The sequence below is a fragment of the Anneissia japonica genome, unplaced genomic scaffold (assembly GCF_011630105.1).
Source record: "Anneissia japonica isolate Jap-2015-1 unplaced genomic scaffold, ASM1163010v1 scaffold77942_len14657_cov114, whole genome shotgun sequence".
In the NCBI taxonomy this organism is placed as follows: domain Eukaryota; kingdom Metazoa; phylum Echinodermata; class Crinoidea; order Comatulida; family Comatulidae; genus Anneissia; species Anneissia japonica.
The window spans coordinates 1-6,815 of NW_022745358.1; the positions used below are offsets into that span (position 1 = coordinate 1).

Below are 6,815 nucleotides of genomic sequence, written 5' to 3' on the forward strand. Positions count from 1 at the left end.
GACATGAAGTCTTTAGAAGTATTAAAATTGATTGATATTTAATCAACCAGATTATGAAGCATCAATTAATTGACTTAAATTGATCCAGTCAATTAAAATTATGAACTTATTATGAAGTACAATTAAATAAAACGAATTGAGTTCAGATTGATATAAAATCGATTAATATAAAATCATTAAAAATTAATTACCATTCAGTTTAGTCCATCCTCCCTCCCACCCCACAAAAAAATTCAAAAACAGAGAAAATGGGGTGGAGTACGAAAAGTAAATTTCAGTATAAGAGTACCATTTCTTACCATCTAAAAGTGCTAGGAACACTAAAGTTTGTACCACTATGTTTGGTACTGAGGTGCGCTGGACCATCGATCTATAAACTTAACTTTCTACACCTCCACCCCCTTCTATTTTCAATTCCTAGATTCAACATTGCTAATGTACTCATTTTGTTCTTTTTCTAGGAATTTTGTAGAAAAAACAGAAGGATGACATTCCATTTTAAAAAAACTTTAAAAGTAATGTTTTTTTTTTTCTTCTGAAGACATGGACCAAAAAAAAAATAATAATAATAAAAATTGATTGAATCCCAACATGATATATGTGACTAATTTAAAATATGTCATATATTACCATACAGCAATAACATATTAAATAATTCTACATTTGATTTTTAAGTACTGTACATTACCAAAGTTTACAGAAAAGCAACCACTGTATGCAAATATCAATTAAGTCAAAGATTGAACAAATTCAAGTATACGTGCACCATACAATAGTATTGACATAAAACTTATCAGTCACTTATGGAACAATAGGTTTACTAAAACAACTATTATTTGAAATATTTAGTAAAACACATCATGTGTTCATGTGTAAACCGACTGAAGCTGATAAGCTTAAACTATTTTGATAATACAAGTTCAAATACCATTTTTAATTTGTTCAATCCTTGATGTTATTGATTTAATTACCAAGATACAATAGATATTCTGTGAACTTTGCAACTGGCTCCTGTAAATGAACCCTCTCAGATGGGTAGAGTACAGACTTTTGAAAAAATAAATTTATAATAGTGGATACAGAAAAGATAATGTGGTACTTATAATTGGCTAGAAGTACACTATCTACAATTGTGTTATACTGTAGGTTGTTTTTACATTGATAAACTGATTAGAATGTTACAGTAATACCATATAAAAACCCACAATCTAAAAACAGCTACCATTTGGATGCCATCTTGTATTTAGTCCTGTTTTGTGAACAACTGAAAAGTGATTAAAACAACATTTCTTTTTATAAAGGTAAGCATTATACGAAAGGTCCACTAATTAATCACTGATAGTAAAGTATAATTAATACAGGCCTACTCCAAGTATTGAAATGCACACCATCGTATGGGATTCAATATTTTGTAATTAATTATGTCAATATCAGAAATCATTCCTGATGATGACATAATTAATGTTGGAATATTGAATCCTAACACGATGGCATGCATTTCAATACTTGGAATATGTGTTATACTTTAATACATATACATAGGCCTACTCCAAGTATTGAAATGCACACCATCGTATTGGGATTCAATATTTTGTAATTAATTATGTCAATATCAGGAATCATTCCTGATGACATAATTAATGTTGAAATATTGAATCCTAACACGATAGCATGCATTTCTATACTTGGAATATGTATTATACTTTCGTAAGCAGTATCATTGCGTATAACTTAATGTTGTAATATATTACATTTTTTCTAAGTTATATAAATTCAATAGAATACCGTACAGTACATACTGTACACCATAAGTTATAAAGTGCGCTGAATAGTCCTCTCTCTAGCATCCAAATACATTCCAAGGGTCCCGCATATTGCAAGATTCTCCAGGAAATCGGGATGGCCTCCCACGCTAATGCACGAATCACCCGGAAAATGACCAATTTTCACCAAATTCATATTTGCACATTTTTACTACTTTAGACAAGAATTTTTTAATATCAGTAACTTGTTTTGCGAACCCACCACCCTCCAATATTAATAAATTAAAATAAAAATAAAATTTTATTTTTGGCCAATTAGTGCATTAGCCACAATGAAAAACTGGAAATTTTTAGAAAAAATAAAGTTTTTCTTTATTTTTATTACACCTGAGACTGACTTGAAACCTCCAAAATTAAGATTCCTATATAATAAATTTATAGCATTTAACTTACTACACTGTTTATATTCAACAATAAAATTTTATTTTTATTTTATCTTCCATCAAGATGTTTTGGCAAAACTATTTGCTAAACAAGCAAACAAAATTTAATTTTTATTTTTTTTCCGCCCGTCTCTGACAAGCTTTAAATAAATAAGTTTGTGAAACAAGGAATAGGGAAAGTCACGCTTTATTTATTAACTGTCTCACAGAAATCAGTGACGACAACGGGTATCACCATTACCAGCAAAATAAAATTAATGTGTAAAGTTTAACTAACAAGATCTCCTAAAAGCGACTCCTTCCAAATTGGGACCCCTGAGACTTAGTAGTTCAAAATGTAGTTTTTACCTATAAAGTTTTCAATTGTAATTATTTAATCTAAAGCCTACTACATTATCATTTAAATATAAAATAAGATCTTAATAGTTTTTATTATGTATTATGATATAAAAAGATTAATTTCTTTCACAGATATTACTTAGTAATACAATCCTATGGGATCACAATGTGTACACGAAGAACATCCACCATCCAAACATTCAGTGTGGTACTGGTCATCCTAAATTTTCATGCACATGAGGCCAATGGCAAAGCTGGAATGGTTACGACCATCAAAAACGGGAGTACTGGGACTAACTACCAATCGGGGAGCAAATAATATTCATGTTTGGATTGAAGCTACAGTTCTTGCAACCCTAGTTCGCTACGATGTGTTTCCATTGTCGTTTGGGCACGAAGTTTTCATATCAAAATGTATTCACATAGAAAATAAATCGCACAAGCAGTTGAGAATTTTATTACGCAATGAACTATCTAGTTGTAAAAACAAGTACTATGCTGCAAAACAAATTCTCTTTGTTACTGCTCTGCTTGCGTGTGGGGATATTCACCCATGTCCTGGCCCAGTTAAGGCACAGAGTAAAAACGGGCTGAATTTTCTTGATCTAAATGTTCGCAGCATTAAGACTGTTAGAAGTGGTGAAATTAACAAACTTTGTGATTTTTAAATGCAAAAGACAAAGCAACATTGTTTAAAATTTTTTTTTTTATTCTGTTTTGTCTCAGGTTAAGGATTATGAAGAATTTCCCAATATTCCCATTCTCCAGAATGATAATCTTGGATCAATTTCTGTTAATGAAAAATACATTTTTGATATTCTTAAACATTTAGATGTTACCAAATCCTGACATTTTGTCTCCTATTGTTATAAAGGAATGTGCTCAACAGATTGCTCCTCCCTTATGCTACATTATTAATTGTTCTCTTAGATCTCAAAATATTCCCCTAGACTGGCTGAATGTTCAGTGACACGCAACGTCTTACTGTCTTTCAAGAAATTAGTTCCGTGCTAGACAAAGCTGGGCAGGTTGGTATGCTTTATTTAGATTTTTCTAAAGCCTTTGATAGTGTATCTCATCAACTTCTTATTTACAAATTACAATCTTTTGGCTTTCATTCAATTTTATTCCGTTGATTTAATTCTTATTTTAGCAATCGTTATCAAAGGGTTGTTATAGAAGGGTGTAATTCAGATTGGCTTCCCGTTGTCTCCGGAGTTCCTCATGGCTCCATACTTGGGCTGTTTTTGTTTCTTTTGTATATTAATGACTTGCCCAGCTCTGTCCACCACTCCATTCTGGCAATGTTTGCTGATGATTCCAAGTGTTTAAAAAAAATCAAGAATATGTCTGAATGTAATAATTAGCAAAACGACATTATAAAACACGTAAACCTACTAAGGGGGTCATCCATAACTTTCAAAATTTTCAAAAGAGTACAAACAATACTCTTCTCAGTGACCCCTCCCTCTCCCTGAAAGACTACACAAAAAAAAAAAAATGATAATTTGTGTCATTTTCAGATCAACATTTTATCTTTTTTATAAAAGGGTACTTATGCCTACTCTTGATGTGTAGATATATAAAGGTTGCAATAAAATAGATTTTTTAAAATTTGACATTCCAGCATGTTTTGGCCATTTCCTCTGAAACACGATTTGCGACAAGTGACTTGTTTGGCTTGTCTTTGCCACATATGTTTTGTACTCTTTTGAAAATGTTGATAATTATGGATGCCCCATAATTATCTTCTTATGAATGAAAACAAATAGCTACTCTGGAAACCTTACTTTGTTCAATTGATAATTATGTTAATGCCTGCACATACTACTTTATACAACTTTATATACTGTAATCACAAACTCAAATACCTAGAGTGCTACTTTGCTCCACTCATGACAATACTCACATGCCTATCATACTGAATAAGCTCCTTATCATGACACTCAAAATACCCAGACCATATTTAACTCTCCCTCATAGTGACACCTAAATGCCTACACATACTAAAGTATCTCCTTATAGACACTGAAATATGAATGTATGCTTAAACACCTACACATATACTAACTTAATTCATATAACGAAATCCAAATACCTTGAACGCTACTTAGCACGCCTGATAATGAAGCTCGAATGCCTAAAGATACTAAAGTAACTGGAACCAAATAGCTAAAATGCATACTTATCGCTCTCCTTGTAATGATGCTCAAACACCTAAAAATACTACATACTAATTTCAGTACCTCTTTACAACACTTAAATACCTAGAAGTCATACTTAGTTCCCCTCATGATGACACTCAATTTCCTACACCAGTACAAAGTACTTCCTTATAAAGACAATCAAATATCTGGGTACACTAATACAGTAGCTCCCCTCATGATGATAGTCAAATTCCTACATACTCTAAAGTACCTCCTTATATAATGACACTTAAATACTCCCTCATGACACTCAACTCAAATGCCTATGAAGTAGACACTAGCAAGTTCCCCTCATATTGGTACTCAAATACCCAATAGAGAAAATTTCCTTTCCAATGACGATGAAATAGATAGAACACCTACTCGGCTGTCAGTAATGCTCTATAGATGGTAATTACAGTACAGATAACAACATTTTCCTACGCGTAGGCTTCATAAGCTACGCTTAGGATTAACTTAGTCTACGCTTAGCATTTACTACACGTAGGCAAAACCTAGGATTTGCACACGCATTTGGAGTGTTACACCGCACCTGGCATTCGTACGTAGCTAGCTAGGATATCGTCATCTCTACAGAGGGTAAATACCGGCCATCAAATGAAGGTCAGATATCAATGAACAAACTCGCGCAAATCAAAGTTTGTAAGCAGATATTAATAGTGACAATTACTGTATTAAAATTATCACAATCTAGCCTTCCGAATCATCATTCATAGTACCAGTCTTGACCTGGACCAGCTGGAGTAGTATATAGTAAAGTAAAAAGGCCTAGGTCGTTGGCCTATTTAAGCAATGCTCAGGCCTACCTACATGCCTGTCCTGGTTAAAAAGTTATTTAGGGCGCCTAAACAACCCAAGATATATTGCTGTGGTATTATTAATTAAATAATACCGATCAACATATTTTATTCAGCTAATAATATTTCTCCATACATCAAAATTAATAATAATATTGAAGGAAGGAATTTTTTTGATTACAAAACGCTGACTTTCTGTAATGAGCACCTAGTCACGTTGCATGGAAGGGAGAATGCAATGTAAATCATTGGGTGTTTACTTGCAGCTAGAGAAGAGAGCTAGCTGGGATCGGAGTGATGAGAACTTGCAAAGGGCAATGACCGGCAGCATTGCCTACACGTTATCTACACGTAGGTACGCGTGTTACAAAAGCAGTAATTTTTATCTGTACTGTATTTACGAGAGTATGGTAATTATCATATTAGCAATAACATAATATAGTTCTACATTTGATTTTGAAGTACAGTATAGTCAGGAAATATCGCTTTGTATCTGCGCGTAACCACTCGTAGCCTGCTCGTAGGTACCATTTGGAACGTAGCTACGAACCACTACAAAGGTCATTGTTATTTTAATTAGCTTTGCAATGATCGTAGGCTGGATCGTCGGGCTGATAATCAATGCGTAAACAATATTGAAATATAGTTTACCAGCTTTCAACACGTAAGCAATGTTGCAATTTACTAAATAAACAATGTTAGAACTTTATTGTTTTGTCATATCCTACCTTATTATTAAATCGATCATGTTTTAAAACTGTGTTTAGTTCGCTAGCTGGGTGGGTACCCTAGTGGGCATTCAATATGTTCGAATTTCGATGTAATTTAGGCTTACGTACAGCCTACATTTTCCCCTATAGAGGAGGAGAGCAGACAGTAGTTATACTGGTAAACTTTCCAATTCGTAGAATTTTGATCTGATATTATTCTTCTGGTAGTAGGAATTTTCTTCTTATAATAATACTGATGACAAATCATGTACAAATTTTTACGATTTCTACAGATCACGTTGTTTATTGTTTACCGTAATTTGAAGCAGAACAACCTGCAAAGCGATCCAATACTAAATGGAAGTATAGAAATCACTACCTTGCCGAATTAAGGCTAGTCATGCTAGACCGCATTTACTCCGTTTTTTACTCACTGTTGCTCACAGCTTTTCAACATTTGCCACGAGGTTAACCTTTAACACATTTTACTGTGTTCTGATTGGTGCGCACTCGACGTCTAATGCTGGCTAAGTTTTATTTTCCATTGGGTTTTCCA

The 6,815-nt window shown here is 33.2% G+C and overlaps 1 protein-coding gene across 1 annotated transcript in view; it reads left to right on the plus strand.

Moving 5' to 3' along the window:
• The first annotated feature begins 1,227 nt into the window (after positions 1-1,227).
• The window catches only part of LOC117119943, a 9,891-nt gene continuing 4,303 nt past the window's right edge, over positions 1,228-6,815 (plus strand). Inside the window, exons 1-3 of the mRNA XM_033264922.1 lie at positions 1,228-1,301; positions 2,678-2,753; positions 3,476-3,573. The gene's annotated coding sequence lies outside the window, so the exon portion shown is untranslated. The remainder of the gene's footprint in view (positions 1,302-2,677; positions 2,754-3,475; positions 3,574-6,815) is intronic.